Raw genomic sequence first — 18,690 nt, forward strand, 5'->3', positions numbered from 1 at the left:
GAGGCTGGAAGGGATGTGAGGAGACTGTACATGAAAGCCAAGACATCAAGACTTGAAGCCTTGAAGGATAGTGAGAAAATGTTGAAAATTCAGGAGAGGGATAACCGTTGTAAATTGGTTGCCAGTTTGACGACAGTGTCACCTGCAGGAATGTGGAACATAGAAAGAGTATCAGGTTTAGTAGCAATTTAGCTGGAGAGAGTTTCAAGAGCAATATAGGGAATGACATGTGGCTTCAACTAACTGCCTATGATAAAATACAGGAAGACTGAAGACGGCTTAAAGAAGGAACTGTTAAGATTTTGAGTAGCGTTTTAGGGAAATATAAAGGAGCAGGAAATTCTGGATTTGAAAATGAAATTGTTTCACATTTCTAGGCTCTTCCAGCAAATGATTCTTAAAGTAAGAAGTAACATCCAGGTAAGATCAAATTCATTATGAGATTATAATAGCCTATGTTAAGTCCTGAGAAAAACCTTAGACAGATAGCCTGTCTTTTTAGTTCACAGGTCTTAAATTTAAAATAACTGCATCTGAGAAACTTCATTTATTTCTGTGCCTGATTTAAACGATGAGATCTTAGACCTTGATCTTGTTCTTGTGCTTGTTCTTGTTCCTTTAATGGGTTAGGTTTCTACAATCTTGGAAGGATGATAGTTTGTATGTGTAAGGAATGTAAATAATTTGTGTCTGGAGTATGGATTTTAGTGGCCTTTATATAACTACAGATTCTTTGATATTCTTTCCATCTAGAAAGATAGGTGGCCTGTCTTTCCCTTTGCCTTTAATCTGTACAGGATTCATGAGTGCTTTAACAAAAAGAATGTGGCAGAATTGATGCTGTGTCAGTTTCCAGAGCCAGGCCTACTTCTTGTCTATTGAAATTATTGCTTTTGGGAATCTAACTTCCATGACATGAGAAACCCAAGTGTGTGTGCTTCAATAACAGCCACGGCTCTTGGCAGAGTGGTTCTCAGTTTTTTGTAATTTAAGTTAATCTGATGCTTAAAGGTCCTACCAATTGTAATGCCTTTAAAAATATGATTATGGGGACTTCCCTGGTGGTACAGTGGTTAAGAATCTGCCTGCCAATATAAGGGACACGGGTTCAATCCCTGGTCCGGGAAGATCCAACATGCCTAGGAGCAACTAAGCCCATGAGCCACAACTACTGACTCTGCACTCTAGAGCCCACGAGCCACAGCTACTGAGCTCATGTGCCACAACTACTGAAGCCCATGTGCCTAGAGCCCATGCTCTGCAACAAGAGAAGCTATCGCAATGAGAAGCCCGCACACCGCAACGAAAAGTAGCCCCCACTTGCCACAACTAGAGAAAGCCGGCACACAGCAACGAAGACCCAACACAGCCAAAAATAAATAAATAAATTTATTTAAAAAAAAACACTGGGGCCTTAAAAAAGTCATTAAAAATATATATGTATGATTATGAAACTAGAAAATATCAATTCTACATGAATTTTGTTATAATGACGTATAGTAGACACTGCTAATTGCCCTTCCCCCAATATCCATTTCACAGTCTTTCTTTATAAATTAACCCCAATATTTTTAGGGCAGAACAGCATTGAACTTAGTCCTCAAGGTTTCCTTTTAGTTATAGGGATATGACAAAGCTGTGGCCCATGATATGTAGACATCAGTGGCTGGAAAGGAAATAAAGAAGTTAGTGTCTCATGGAAAGGCATCCTGTGTTCATGAATTGGAAGAATACTCTTTGTTATTGTTAGGATGGCAGTGTGACCCAAAGTGATCTAAAAATTCAATGTAATCCCTACCAAATCCCCAAAGTGTTTTTTTTCCAGGGACAGAAAAACTGATACTGCAATTCATATGAAATTTCAAAAGACAGAATAGACAAAGCAGTCTTTAAAAGAAAAACAAAATTAGAGGATTAATTTCAAAACTTACTACAAAGCTACAATAATAAACACAGAAGTATAGGCTTAATTATAGACATATAGATCAATAGAATAGAATTGAGAGTCCATTAACAAACCCATAGATGGCCAGTTGACTTTTCAACATGGATGCCAAGATCATTCAATGAGAAAATAATAGTCTCTTCAACAAATGGTGTTTGAACAACTAGATATCCACGTGCAAAAGAATAAATTTGGACTTCTATTTTGCAACATACACAGAAATAAACTAAAGATGGACTGAAGACCTGAATGTAAGAGCTATACCTGTGCAACTCCTAGAAGAAAATATTGGAATAAATCCTCATGATCTTAGATTTGGCAATGGATTTTTAGATGTGGCATGAAAAGCACAAGCAGTAAAAGAAAAAAACTGGTAAATTTGACTTAAAAAAATTAAAAACTTGTGCATCAAAGGATAACATCAAGGAAGTGAAAATACAACCCACAGAATGTAAAAAAATTGCAAATCATATACCCGATGAGTGTCTAGTATCCAGAATATGTAAAAAATGCCTACAACTCAACAACAGAAAGACAAACAACCCAGTTAAAAGCAGACAAAGGACTTGACTCAACATTTTTCCAAAGAAAATTTGCAGATGGCTAATAAACACATGAAAAGGGGCTCAACCTCATTAGTCGGTAGGGTAATAGAAATCAAAACCAAAATGAGATACCAGTTCAGACTCATTTAATGACTATAAAAGAAAGAAAGAAACTAAGAGGTATTGGCCAGGATGTAGAGATACTGAAAATCACATTAATTGGTGCTGAGTATGTAAAATATCATGGTCTCAGTGGAAAACAGTTGTCAGGTCCTCAAAAAGTTAAAACACATAGTTCTCATGTAAGTCAGAAATTCTACTAAATATATACCCCCCAAAGTTGAAAACAGGCATCCTAACAAACACTTGTACAAGAATGTTCATAGCAGCACTAGTCTCAATAGCCAAAAGGTGAAAATATCTCCAATTTACATCAACTGCAGTGCAAAAACAAAAGTGGTATACCTGTACAATTGAATTTTAGCCATAAAAGGGGTTAACTACTGATACATGCTACAATATGGATCAACCTTAAAAACATTATGCTAAATAAAAGAAGCCAGATACAAAATGTCACAAAGCATATGATTCCCTATCTATGAAATATGCTGGTTAGGTAAATCCATAGAGGTAAAAGCAGATTAGTGTTCACCAAAAGCTGGGAAGAGATTGCTTAATGAATATACTGTTTCCTTTTGTGGCAATGAAAATATCATGGACCTAGAGATAAAGTTTGTGCAATTTTGTGTGTACTAAATGCCATTGAATTATACACTTTAAAGAGATTAAATTTACGTCAATTTAAAAAATAGTAAACTACATACAAAATATATTCATGTGACTTTAGACACGTTTTGAGTTCCTTCCTTATTTCTAACAGAAATGCAGGTGAAATGCCTGAAGCTGAAACAGTCATTTTGAGACCTTGAAAATTAAAGGCAAAACTAGAGGAAAGCAGAGCAGAAAGAGAATGTCTGCCTCAGCTGAGTTTATATGAGAGAGAGAAAGAAAAGAAAACAAAACAAAACAAAAAAACCCCAACATACTGTTTAATGGCATTATAGAGGTGTTCTGTTACAACCAAATGCAATTTTACCCACTTGTTTAACAATAAATGCATCATAAGTTTATATAGAAAAAAACCATGGAAAATATTTTTTAATTATTGGGGAAAATAATTTTATTAACCCTAATTTAACTCATTATTCATATTGAAATGAGCATAAAAACTCAGAAATTTGAATATGGATTTCAAGGAAGACTATTAAAATATGCACTGGTAATATGCTTCTCACTTAAAGTAACCAAGATATTCATTAAAGAGCTATTTTTGTGGATTTGCTGCATGGGTTATATTCGAGACATCTTCTGCCAGGTGATGAAGGCAGTCTGTGATTGCAAAGATGGTCAGAAATAGACTTGTTTTGAAAAGTTAAATAAAATTTGGAGTAGTGAGTCAAGCCACTTAATTCCCTAAAAGTTTTGTTCTCCATTCCATTAATATTTTAGGTATATAAATTTTTGTGATTTAAAACATTTGTCCATTTTCTTACATCTCTCTGTTTGTGAGTTCTGCCATGTCAAATATTATATATTTTTGATCACTCTATCTCCACATCTAGTTAGGGTCACCAGATTTAGCAGATTAAAAAGACACCCATTCAAATGTCATTTTCACAGCAGATATGTTCTTACTATAAGCATCTCCCAAATATTGCAAGGGTTATACATATTCTAAAAGCATATTCGTTGTTTATCTAAAACTCAAATTTAACTGGATATTTTTTATCTTATCTGACAACCCTTACTAGTAAAACGCCTAAAATAAAACAGGCACTCAACATTTTTTTTGTTTGTTTAATAAATGTATGAATGATATACCATTCCACCCCAGTCAAAACTCATTGGCTCTCATTCTCATTGATACTGAAATGCTAATTTGCAGTTCTTTTTCCTTCCCTCCCTGTTGTTGCCTCCACTGTCTCTATAACTATAGATAGTCACCTTCCCAGGACCTTTTTTGACACTTGGTTCAAAACTATTCAAGGAAATTTTATCTAAATATTATAATATATTGTGTTTTATTCAATCCTGGATAATGCCCATACTCTATTCTCTTACCTAATGATGGTATTCCTTAATTTTCCTGTATTTTAGACATACACTTCAGTGTTATATATGACATATCAACTTCTTAATGGACTAAAAATGAGAGGTTTATATGTGTATACTGGATTGCTTTGGAATGTTTTAATACTTAGACTTGTTTCAGCTCATATAATTTGAGGAGAACTAGTTTGGAATTCCAGTACCTTTTATGATTACCACTACAAGCCCACAAAATGCAAAACCATACTCAAGTTGATTATATGCTTGTCATGTCAGTTAACCCAGTATCCCATTTATAATCTACTCATGTGGATTCAATTGCATTATGAGTAGCACAACTACCATTTTTCCTGCGAAAAATATCCTTATAAGAGATTGTTTGAACTAGAATTTTCATTTCCCTGGAGGAAGTTTCCTTCTGAAATTTTCCTCTGAAAATATGCTCAACATGATGCAGATTGTTTGTATAAATTCTCAGAGTCAGGTTTGTTTTGTTTTGATTTGATTTTTACACTTTATAGAAGAAACATCTGACAAATTATTATACTTGGTGATAACTTCAGAAATTTAGGGAAGTTAGTGATGGAATTGGGGTATTTGTGTTACTTTTGGTCAAAAATAAAATATAAGAGGAAACTTTGCTGTTGCTCAAGACCTTAACTTTGAACAACCTTGGCCAAATATACACAAAGTCAACTACAGAATCCTGCATATATATTTCATCTTGACAAATGCAGGTTCAGATTGTTTTACAGAATTCTGTCAACACTGAAAGGCACCAGAGCCTTAAACTTAAACCTTTTGAAAATCTTATAGTTAATTCGAGAGTTACAATCATTTCATCTGTCACAGAACCTGACCTGTCAGGTCTTTAACTTTTACAAACTCTGGCTTTTCAGCAAATATGTCTTAATATGTTTGATTGACTGTTAGAGTATATCTTTGAAAACAGCCATCTTTTCACCTCTGGCAAAAAAAAAAAAAAAAAGCTAGGAAATGCCTCTGAATGAACATGTTGGGTTTCAGACTATTCAGTGTCCACTGTAGAGTTTTTTGATTTCCTTTCCTTTTTTATTAAGTCTCAGATAACTGCAATGTCACAAGATCAAGTGTCACACATATTCTAATCTCAAAGCTTTGGTACAGTTGACCAAATTATTGATATATTAAGGGACTCCATAGTAATATCCACTCTAAATACAACTCTTGGAAAAATATGAACCAGATAAATTCCCTATATGATTTTTCTCTTACTTAATAAAGCCTGAATAAAGATCAAAATAGGTGATAGAGTTTAGAAGGTAGTAGTGAATTATCAGAAACTTTTTCTTATTGTGCAACATGCATAAAGCATAAGGTAGTCCCAGATGGCTTCGTTCATGAACCTCCATTCTTGCCCCCCTCTCTTTACAAATGAAGCCACTCTCAGGCTGATTGAAAGACAGATCACATCAGCAATGTTTTGAATCTGACTGACTGACAAAAGGATGAGCCAGCTTAAAAAGAAAGACAGTTTTATATAGATGCCAAACTGAAACCATTGCGGTTTTACTCAGTGGATTTTAATTCTCAGTACATTTATTGCTATCCTTCACTTTGTGAAGTTCCCTTGTCCTCTGAATGTTGCCCAGACAACCACAGTATGTAAAATATATTACAAAGTACAAACAAAATATCTTAGCTTATGTGTGCAACCATGTGGATATATTTCTATGGGCCTATGTCTCCCTGGTTTCTTCCTTCTGAACATGAATACACAATGTCTTTCTGTTTTGCTGTCTACTTGGGATGTCAGTGCTCACTCTTATGGTCTGAATACAGTGGGATTGCAAATTAGGCTTTAAAGAGCAAAACATTCAATCTCAAAATTATAATGAAATCAACTTTTTAGTAATGAATCCCTATTCTGCAACAATATGATATTGGTTAACTGATCTAGAAGAAAACGCCAACCCACTTGAGAAGAATTTGTACTGGCTACACACTAGGGGATGACACAATAAAGTTTCTCTCTCTTTTTAATTTCTGTGTAATGCGTAGGCTCCTGATGCCTTGTAAAATACAAAGGTGCACATGCCAGAAAAAAACTAATTCTGAAATACTTAGCTCTCCATATGGTAAAGCCAAGTGTAATTGATTTCACCGTTTTGTAACTCCCTGCCCACTATTATTATATAAGAAATTGAAAATGTCCTTCTTACTCCAACAACAACAAGGATATTTTAATTAACAATTTAAAAACACAAACAACTTTAATATATTCTTTGTTGGCATCTTGGTTTTTTAATGGGACTTCCCTATTACGTACATAATTATACAGGGAGTGCAGAGAAGGAACATGAAGATGTTTCCCTTTTCCCTCTTCATGATATTTTACTTTGAGAATTTTAGCCTCCATGAACTTGAACTCCTAATTGTTAAGTATTGAACTATATGTTTCTCCTTGTAACTTGTTTCTTTCATGAATAGTCAAGTAGTTTTATTGCCTACTCAATATTCAAAAAAACGCCAGACACAACACCCTTTGCTTTAGTGCCTTAGAATGTAATCATACAGAAAATGTGGTTTAAAATGTTTTTAATCAGCTGTTAATTGTCTGAACTAAATTCTGCAAATACTGAAGCTAAATCTTCACCTTAACATAGGTATGTGTGTTAGGAATCTTTCAGGTGCAAGTGACATTAACTCATCTCAAATTAACTTCAGCATAAATGGGGATTAATGGGCTTGCATAATTATGAAGAACAAGGGTGCATATTGTAAATGCTTCAACCAAGGCCCTGATGACTCTAAGACATTTTTCCCCTTCTCCTCACATTAGTTTTTCTGTGCATGAAAATCCATTTCTCTTCTATTGCTAACTAGAGTTTTCTATTTGACAGCACACAGAAAAGAGGAGATGGTGAAAGCTCTTGGTAACGTAAGAGAAAATGGGATATCTTCTTCCATTCAAAGTTAAACAGAGAGAGAAGGAGGGAAAGAGAAAGAGAGATTGTAATTAACCTTGGTTATGTGCCACCTCTTTGAATTAATCTTGGTAGCCACTGGAATAACATACTGTTATCAGACCAGCCTTGGTCACAGGAGCTCCCATTTCACCTGTTTGGCTATTTTTGGATGTTAGTGCCAGAAAACAAACTAAACAAAGAGTGTTTTGTTTTATTTTGTTTTTAGGAAAGGCAATGGTGTGGCTGGATTTATTTTATAGGTAGATTGCTAATGGCATTGAAGAACAGGGAGGAGAATCAGTTATGAGACAAAATGATAGAGCCACAAAAGGAGAACCACAGGCATGGGCATACACAGCTCTTCTTTCTATAGATGTTCACAGGAGTTGGGTGACTTCAGATGCTGGAGCAGCACCTCTGACTTGCAGGGCCTGGAGGAGTCCTTCATTAAAGGCTTGGATGGGCCTTCATCACTCCGGAAATACTTGCAGAACAAGTGGCAGGCACTGTGTTAGATGATGGAGATACAGAAGCAAGTTAGACTGGTGGTTATTGTCGAGTAGCTAAGTCTAGTGGAGAATACCAAGATTCAGCCATCTTTCTTGAATGAACAGTCCTCCATTGTTGCAAGGCTGCAGTTAATTTCCAGAATCCTGAACAAGTTGAATTTGACAGTTTTTGCCAGTGTTCTTTTTGCTGTTATGATCAGATTTTCAGAGGTCTTTATTCTGTCCACCATTCTGGATATTGAAACCCCAGTTGATTCTTATATATTTCAATTAAGAAGCCATAAAACGATTGGTGTAAAAAAAAGTATGATTCCATCTTTCTTTAAAGATCCACAGATAAGGAAAACAATGATCTACACATGAGATAGAAACGAGAAACTTCTAAAAGATTAACTTAGCATATATACATTTTTCAAGAAAGGGATTCAGAAAAAAAAAAAGAATCTCTGAGGACATGGCCTAACTTTTCTCTGAGAAAGTAGGTAACTAGTATCATCATATTGTATAATAAATGTAATCTGTATTAATATTACTTATAGTGTAGAATAGTATGGTATAGTATTATGTTTGTTGGGAAAGGTAGTCATGTACAGCTTCTCTTTCCCAATTCTGGGCTTTGCTTGCTTAGGTACATGTGTTAATAGCCCTCAGGCATGCCCCTAACTTTCTGTATTTCAGGGTGGAGGTCTTTCTACTGCAGCATGATGGGTATTGTGTCCAGCCACATCATCTGCTGTGGAGTGGATACGCTGGCCTTGGGAAGCTATCGCATTACAAGAGGCTGGATTTTGGGCATTCTCTCCCCTATTGCTATAAGTAAATGCTATACCACTTACACTTTGTACCACTTAGGGAAGAGAGTTGCGTGTGTGTTCTCTTCTCAGTGATCTGGAATCACACGCCTCTCTCTTCCCTAGGTGGTATTTATCTGCATTTTAACCTTGTTCACATAGCTCACGCTGTATGGGACCTGATGTAGTTCTTAGCATAGAATTGGCATAGAGTTCTTAGCAGAGGTTCCAGTGCATATTAAAAGATCAATACATGTTAGCTATTTTTATTTTTACTATTTTAGAGAGAAACATGCATACACAGATGCTGAAAAACGTTGAGGAATAAATATGATATATTAGGATGTTGGTATGGGCTTCTGAGGAATTACTAAATTAAAATCCCCAATTTAGTAATTCCTAACCGTGTGATCTTTACAAAGATCTCTTTTTAGTCTCTTTATGTGTACATGGGGATATTACTGGTGGTAACGTCATTAGCTTAGTGTGAAAATAAATGCAGTGATACCAGTGAAGTGCCAATTTTGTACTTAGCACATATTAATCACTAAATTAGTGTTAGCCCTTATTATATCTGCTCCTTGATCTAACTTCTTGAGCCTTCTGTGTTCTCCCAGTGCTTTCTACTCCTAATTATGGATTATTTTGCTCTACTAAGAAACTAATCTGTGTCCTATGGAATGTGAGAGCTATTGGGTTATTTTTCTTTTTAATTTTTGGAGAGAGGATTCAATCTGGAGTTAGAGAGCTGAAGTAGCATATAAATATTCCTTTAAACAAGTGAAGCAAGTGTACATAATATTTCAGAGTGTGTGCAGAGTAATAAAACCTTAAATAATACCATATTTATAATGGAATATTAGAATTTGATGGCGTATAATTTGAGGATCATCTTCAAAGAATAATAAAAGTACTGAAATGAGAAGGCAAAACACCATGGCAGAACTGTAGGAGACAAGATAAAGTAGAATAAAGAGAAAAAAATTAACAAAATTAGGAAAACACAATCAGAGGAGCCCCAAGATGGGACTTTGGTGAAACCCTTCCCCATTTTAATAATGTATAGTGTTGTCTAATTTTTACAACAAATGGAGGAGCTGCATGGACAAAGTTAGGACTCAAATACAGTGTGATGGTTAAAGAAGAGCACTTATTGATTGATTATTGATGCAGGTAATGTGAAAAATATTCAGAAGGCACACGGCTTCATTCACAAATATCAGGCTTATTGAGACCTATATAAATAATGCAACATGCGTGCATTTCAGGTTAAAAGAAATTTTAAGCCAGCATAGAAAAAAAGCATTATTCTCACTAACTACCAAAGAAATATCTTGCATGGAAATCTCACAACCCTATTCTGCATGGACAACCTCAAATAAGGCTTTTAAGGCCTCAAAATGTTCTGATTTAATTTACGCAGTTGGGCTGAGGACTGGTAACACAAAGAGAAGTCAAATACAAGGATGAATGATTCACCCTAGTGTCTAACTATTTGTGGTAAAAACTTCATAATCATGTCTAATTTAATTTAACCTTTATGACGCTAAAGTTAAATTTTAAGTACTGATTAGAGATGAATAATGAATAACATCAACTTTTAAACCTCACAGTATTATCTCATATACTCAAGTCCTTTTAGTTTTCCCTAAATTCATATTTGCTTTAAATTAAAATTAACTTTAACCTTTTGTACTTGATCTGTATTCTAGCTATTTAATCAATTTTGTGTCTGTTTTTTGATTTCTGAAAATAATTATGGAAAAAATAAAATAACTTTTGTTAAAGCAACTCTAATTTTAACAACTAATTAATGATCACATAGACCAAAGAAGATATATCCATGAAAAATTATGTGAAGTCATGTCACGCCAATATTCAAACTTGGCACAATTAGTCTCTTTTCTCATTAACTTCTTACAAGGTGTAGCAAGGCTGTTAGATTCTTTTCCCATCAAATTGGGCAGACTGTCAATAAACTAGTTTTTCTAGTTATGGGTGGTGCTAAATTTTCATTGTTGAGAAAAGCAAAACACTTCTTGAGACAATATATTGACAACAAAAGACTCTTCCGAGTAGTCTCTAAATAAGAGAAGAAATTTGAAACATGCTCATTGTTAACTTTAATATAGAGCATATTAAATCTCAAAGATTTACAGACATGGATATGAGAGAACACAACAATAGAGAAAAGCAATTGTTAACCTATAGCATCACAAGCTATCTTTCCTTTGGAGAAAAGGAAAAAGGGGATTTTTAATGCCCAGTGATATATAAAGCATATTTTATTTTTAAATTAACATTGCCGCCGCTAGTATTTGAAATGTGGAGTTAACAGAGAAAATGTCCATCAAAATAATTTTCAAGTTAAAAGAATTTTACCCACTTGGGCTTTGGCTTAGTACCCATAAAAAAATTAATATATATATCTAGCCATTTCTCTCTGTCTCTCTCTCTCTCTCTCACTCTCTCATTCAGAGTGAAATCCAGACTTTCATTAAAAATTGGAATCTATATACCACACTTTAGTCATTCAACTGTTGGTGTATACTGAGATTTTTCTAGTTCTTATTTATTAAAAACAATACTGCTTTGAAAAAAATTGAAATCTAATCTTAATTTTATGGATTTACGAAGAGTGGAATAAACTTTATTCTTATGGTTATAGAAATAGTTGAGTCTCCAATCGTCCCAACAAATCTTAATATATCTACTTGTTGATATATCTGTATAATCACACAATGTAGCCTAAGCATCAAGGCCCTTATATGTGTGCATAAGGGCACAGTTTCCTCTTTGAATGATTTACTGCTTCTTTACCTCATCCTATGCAGTAAGAGTATTGCATTTAATAAATTACTAGACATGGAATGATTGTAAATAATGTGAAATAATTGATCAGCATATCAATACTGATATATATTAAATCAGTTTATCAAGTCTTAATAACTCTGTAGCATTTGTTATATTTATGCTTTGAAAAAAATGAAGTTAAAGTGGAACCTTGTCTGATAGAAATGCTTTGGACCTCATAGGAGTGAACAGCTGTGCATGCCTAGAAGCAGACTGCTGTTCATTCTCTACAAGTTAAAAAGTGCCCAGAGGTGCAAGCAGAATAGTTCTATTACATTAGCTCTTAATTCTAACTTCACAAAATGGACCTTGCATTTTGGTATCTTGCATATTTACTTCAATTCTCACTGGAATAAGCCTCAGATCTTTTCTGGTAGATGCAAAAAATGTATTAAACAAATTTTAGTTATTTAAAAATATTAAGTGTGATTGTTAAGAAATTTGGTTGAAAATCTTGGTTGCATTTGTTTAGCTTTATTCTTTTTAGTAAATTATCTTCACGTCATTTTATCCTGTTACTCTTCTTTCTACAATTTCTTCTTATATTTGTTTAAATGGCACAGAAGCATTAGGGCCATGTATTAGTCTGTCAGCACTGCCATAGCAAAAGGCTAGGCAGCTTAAGCAACATAAATTCATTTTCTCAAGGTTTTGGAGACTGGAGGGGCAAGATAAGGTGTGGGGAGGTTGGGTTTCTTAGGAGGTCTCTCTCCTTGGCTTGAAGATGGTTGCCTTGTGACAATGTCCTCTCATGACCTTTCTCCAGTGCATGTGCATCCCTGAGAGAATGAGAAGGACACTTCTAAGCTTCTAAAATCAGCTTCCCAAGAGACACCTCAACCTCTACCCGCTGTCCTGGAGCACTGAAGTCTTCAGAACCTCCCTAAATATTCCTCAGTAGAGCAATCCCAACCCAGGGCAAATCCCCAGGGAACCTAGAGAAGGAGAATGCTCCTCTCACTGAGGATCCTTGTATCCTTATGTTTAAAAGGCCAGAAGGAAGACAAGGATTCTGAGCTTTTAAAAGTCTCTCAACGAAAAAATTCCTCATGCTCCTCTGACACAAAAAAAACCTATTAAAGTCATAAACCTGTGGAACACTTCTCAAAAATGTATTTATCTAAAGGGCATCTGTGCTCAGTCTCAAACTCAAAAACAATAATAGCAATAACTATGACATTAAAATACTACTCAGTGTTGCAGAAAAGATTTTAAGACTCTATTATTTACATTAAACAAGCAAGTACCTTAAAACAAATCAAAACAAAAAAGCCTCACTGTTCCTTCTCTTACACCCCTGGCCAGAGGGGATACTGTGCCCCCTTTCAAATGACCAAGACCCTTTGCAGGGGCTGTGCTCTGCAAAGTCATCCTCAGATTAGAAACACCACCTCTGGCTGGAGTCATATGGGAGATAGGGGAGGGGGTGGGGGAGAAGAGGGATCCAGACTTGGGCAGGGGATTCTGGCCCCTTCTGGCTGCCTGCCCTGAGACCCTTGCTGCATTTTGCCATCCTTGGGTGGACAAGCTAGGCTGAAGGTGGTGGTGGGAGCTGTCCAATCTCATCCTCTTATAAGAACACCAGTCGTGTTAGATTCGGGCCCCACCCTTATGACCTTAATTTAACTTTACTTATGCCTTTAAAGATATGGTCTCATTGAGAGTTACGGCTTCAACACATGAAGGTTGGGGGGACACAATTCATCCCATAACAGGCAATTATTATCTTTTGCCCATGCCTAAAAAGAATGTCTCTATCAGTTACGTCAGCAGAGACTCACACTTGCTCTATGTATAGGTCTTCCAATCTGTCTCCACAACCACATTCTTAATTTGTAAATCCTATTCTCTTAATCTCCGAAGCAAGACTGAATGCACAGAGATGTTACTGGCATTCTGTTGATAACTAACTTCCATGGAAGTAAATATGTTCTACTCTTCCTAGGCTCCCATAGTAAGTGTTAATAAATGTATTATTTGATTTATCCATTTTAACTTCGCAATATAGTTGGTTTTGTTGCTGGAAAATCTTTCTATCCTGACAGTGGGCTTTATGCAGGAGAATCTATGTTTGATTTATATTTGGCACCTACTTTTATCAGACAAAAAACTCCAGCATGCAGTGAATAAATGATCAGTTTAGTGATCAAATACATTAATATAAATATGGAGCTTCAGAATAATTATATTAGCATGTAGATTCTGCTAATTCATTTCCCTTTCATTAGAATCATTGACGGTTTAGGTGATAATTGATTTAAAATAAAGACCTCTGTTCTCTAGTTTGATAATTTTACTTCCAGCCTTTCAAATATAGCAGTCCCACAGTTTTATTGTAATTTATATGTAGGTACGATTGGAGTAATTTAACTAGTTAACAACTCCTAAAGAGTTTCTTACCCGTCAACTAATTTTCTAATAAAATCTACTTCTCCTTGAGTAATATATACTTGGTTTTTCCACTCTCACATTAAGTCTCTGTAGCTGGCTTTCTCTTCAATTACATGCCGTCCACCGACATGACACTGGAGCAATAGAAAAGAGCCTGATCCTAAGGATATGCTACTCTCCGCATTTTCTATGACCAAAGCTATACAACCTTGGAAGATATAGGGGTATAAAACAGATCATCCCAAGATGTGCTACTTTGGCATGTGGATTATTTTGAGCTAAAGGCAAAATATGGAGTATTTTGACCCCTATGGGCTCAAGAGAAACAAGTGCCCCTCATTTAACTACATAGGAGAATTTAAATTGGGCATTTTTTCCCAGAAAAGGAGTTATTATCCCAAATGAATTTTACCTGAGGGCTCCATATATATGGCAACATACATCTAATTACCAAATATCTACTCTTCCTTTTAACATCCTGTGAATGACTCTCCTGTCCTTGGAAGCCCCAAGCCCTATCCCATTCCTTAGCTCACGATGGCATATATACCTCATTTTACCTTTTTGTCTTTGAACCTTTCATGTATGTAGGGTTTCTAGCCCTCTCAGGTATTTGGGGTTCTTGTATATAAAAAAGTAATTTTGATTTTTCTCCTGTTACTCTATCTTGTATCAATTTAATTTTTTTTGATGGTTAGCTTTTTTTTTAGCAATAAAGTACTTTTATTTTATTTTACTTTTTTATTGAAGTATAGTTGATTTACAGTGTTTTTTAGTTTCAGGTGTACAGCAAAGTGATTTGGTTTCATATATATATATATATATATATATATATATGTTCTTTTTTATTATTTTTTTATTATTTTTTAAAATTTTTTTTGCGATACATGGGCCTCTCACTATTGTGGCCTCTCCCGTTGCGGAACACAGGCTCCAGACGCGTAGGCTCAGCGGCCATGGCTCACGGGCCTAGCCGTTCCGTGGCATGTGGGATCTTCCCAGACTGGGGCACGAACCCGTGTCCCCTGCATCGGCAGGCGGACTCTCAACCACTGCACCACCAGGGAAGTCCATATGTTCCTTTTTAGATTCTTTTCCGTTATAGGTTATTACAAGATATTGAATATCCCTGTGCTATAGAGTGAATCTTTGTTGTTTATTTTATATATGGTCGTGTATATCTGTTAAACATACTCCTAATTTATCTCTACCCCCCTTCCCCTTTGGTAACCATAGGTTTGTTTTCTAAGTCTGTGAGTTTGTTTCTGTTTTGCAAATAAGTTCATTTGTATTATTTTTTAGATTCCACATATAAGTGATAGCATACAATATTTGTCTTTCTCTGACTTCACTTAGTATAATAACCTCTAGGTCCATCCATGTTGCTGTAAATGGCAATATTTCATTCTTTCTTATGGATGAGTAATATTCCATTGCATATATATACCACATCTTCTTTATCCATTCATCTGTTGATGGACACTTAGGTTGCTTCCATGTCCTGGCTATTGTAAATAGTGCTGCTGTGAACATTGGGGTGCCTGTATATTTTCCAGTTAGAGTTTTCATCTTTTATGGATATATGCCCAGGAGTGGGATTGCTGGATCATATAAGAATTCCATTTTTAGTTTTTTAAGGAACCTCCATACTGTTCTCCACAGTGGCTGCACCAATTTACATTCCCACCAACAGTGTAGGAGGTTTCCCTTTCTCCACACCCTCTCCAGCATTTATTATTTGTAGACTTTTTGATGATGGCCATTCTGACTGGTGTGAAGTGATACGTCATTGTGGTTTTGATTTTCATTTCTCTAATAATTAGCAATGTTGAGCATATTTTCATGTGCCTGTTGGTCATTTGTACGTGTCCTTTGGAGAAATGTCTATTTAGGTCTTCTGCCCATTTTTTTATTGGGTTGTTTGGGTTTTTTTTTATATTGAGTTGTATGAACTGTTTGATATTTTGGAAATTAAGCCATTCTTGATCACATTGCAAATATTTTCTCCCAGTCCATAGGTTGTCTTTTCCTTTTGTTTATGGTTTCTGTTGCTGTGCAAAAGCTTATAAGCTTGATTAGGTCCCATTTGTTTAGTTTTGTTCTTATTTATTTTGCCTTGGGAGATTGACCTAAGAAAATATTGCTACAATTATGCCAGAGAATATTTTGCCTATGTCCTCTTCTAGGAGTTTTATGGTATAATGTCTTATATTTAAGTCTTTAAGCCATTTTGAGTTTATTTTTGTGTATAGTGTGAGTGTATTCCAACTTCATTAATTTGCATGTGGCTGTCCAGCTTTCCCAACACTACTTGCTGAAAAGACAGACTTTTCTCCATTGTATCAATATATTCTGGTCTCCTTTGTTAAAGATTAATTGACCATAGGTGTGTGGGTTTTCCTGGGCTCTCTATTCTGTTCCATTGATCTATATATCTCTTTTTGTGCCAACACCATACTGTTTTGATTACTGTAGTTTTGTAGTATTGTCTGAAGTCTGGAAGGGTTATGCCTCCAGCTTTGTTCTCTTTCTTCAGGATTGCTTTGGCAATTATGGGTCTTTTGTGGTTCCATATAAATTTTAGGATTGTTTGTTCTAGTTCTCTGAAAAATGTTATGGTTAATTTGATAGGGATCACATTAAATCTATAGATTGCTTTGAGTAGTATGGCCATTTTAATTCTTCCAAACTTTGATTTCCTTTATCAATATTTTATAGTTATCAGCATATAAGTCTTTCACCTCCTTGTTAGGTTTATTCATAGGTATTTTTTAAAATTTCACTTTAAATGGATTTTTTTTTACACTCTCTCTCATATTTCATTGTTAGTGTAAAGAAATGCAACATATTTCTGTATATTAGTCATGTATTCTGCTACCTTGCTGAATTTGTTTATCAGTTCTAATAGTTTTTGTGTGGAGTCCTTAGGGTTTTCTATATAGAGTTTCATGTCATCTGCATATAATGTCATGTCAATTTAATTCTTAGACTAGCCAGAAGAACCTAGAAGTGTGGAGGAAAATTTTCTTCCTCCCTCACATAGGTTAATGAACAACTATATTAGATGAATGATAATTTTATAATGAAATTATTAAAATATAATCTCTAAAAGGCAAACTTTTACACTTCCCCTGGTCTTAGAGCATTCCAAAACATGCTTTCTTTAATGTGACATGGTAGATAACAATTGCAGAAACCCTTAAACTACTGATTTTCCTTGTGAACCACACCTTGACTTATTTTCTGAGAGACCTAGACTGATCATTATATCTTGTGCAAACTATGATAATTTACTTATCAAGTTATTTGACAACAAATTCTTGAGAGAGGTAAGGATGTGTTGGGCACACTGATCATGGTTAATGCCAGAAAAATGTGTTCTATAGCCCCTGGCAGATGACTCAAAATTTAAATTTTCCAATTCTTAATATGAAATTTTATTTATATCAATTTATTACTGTCAATGTTCATGTCATCAATTTAAAACAATCCAAATGATAGCATTTAAAATATTCTTTACATACTTTAGCATCATTTTACTTAACTAATTATACAAGAATCTTGAAGTTTGTGGCCAGCAGTAATTTCTGCCAAAACTTATAGAAAGTGTGGGTTTGAAAAATTACTTTCTTAAATGAAAAATTTATTATTATTTTGATTGCATAATCTCAAGCTTGTTGTCTGCGTGCCTGTTGTTTAAAGCATAAAGGAATTATTTAATGAAAAATATTAAGACTTTAAATATCTATATTCCAGAGTACTAAAAGATATACTGGAAATATAATGGAAAATTTATTAAAAATTATAAATATAATGGAAAACTTAATAAAAATATAATGGGAAAATGTAGATACATTTTAAATACAATACATATTTTAAAAATATGTTATTATAGTGTACTATTATATAACATGTATAACATGTTATATATAAATTTTAGTTATACATATAAATCATGAAATTTTATAGCTAAATCACATTCACTTAACTCTGAACAAAAGAGCAAAAGAGCCAAAGGGTTCCAGTTAAATTCATTTCTTATATGATGTAGGACAATACTTGGTTTGAGGGAAACTGAAATGAATAAAGCATAAACCCTAGTCTCTAGGAATTCATAGACAGTAGGAGTGAGAACTATAGTTAATCTTTGTATGATGTTTTTGGCTTTTATTAAGGACTGAAGTAAGAAATGACCAAATGAAAGCTATTTATGATTTTCTGAAAACTTCTGTTGTGAATTGTATCAATGTTTTAGTTCTATATATGGTATGAAAATTTGTTTGAACTATTATCAAGAAAATTATCCTTTTTCTAATTATATTACTTTTTTCCTTTCATTTTGTAATTAAACCTATATCTTGTTTCCATTTGTTCTGTGACTTCAAGGGATTTAAAAAGTAATTATAATATTCAATCTATAAATGAATCAGGCTGTTTCTCCATATGAATGTATCATCGTATTTCTTGAATTCCCCTAGCTCAGTATTTTAGTTTGTTGGATTTTTTTTTACCTGAAATACTTTCATGGAATTAAATAAAAAATGTATTACATAAGGTAGCTCAGTCAGACACATAAGCATCGACGTTATATTCATATAT

The sequence above is a fragment of the Grampus griseus genome, assembly GCF_964374135.1.
Source record: "Grampus griseus genome assembly, chromosome: 4".
Taxonomy (NCBI): domain Eukaryota; kingdom Metazoa; phylum Chordata; class Mammalia; order Artiodactyla; family Delphinidae; genus Grampus; species Grampus griseus.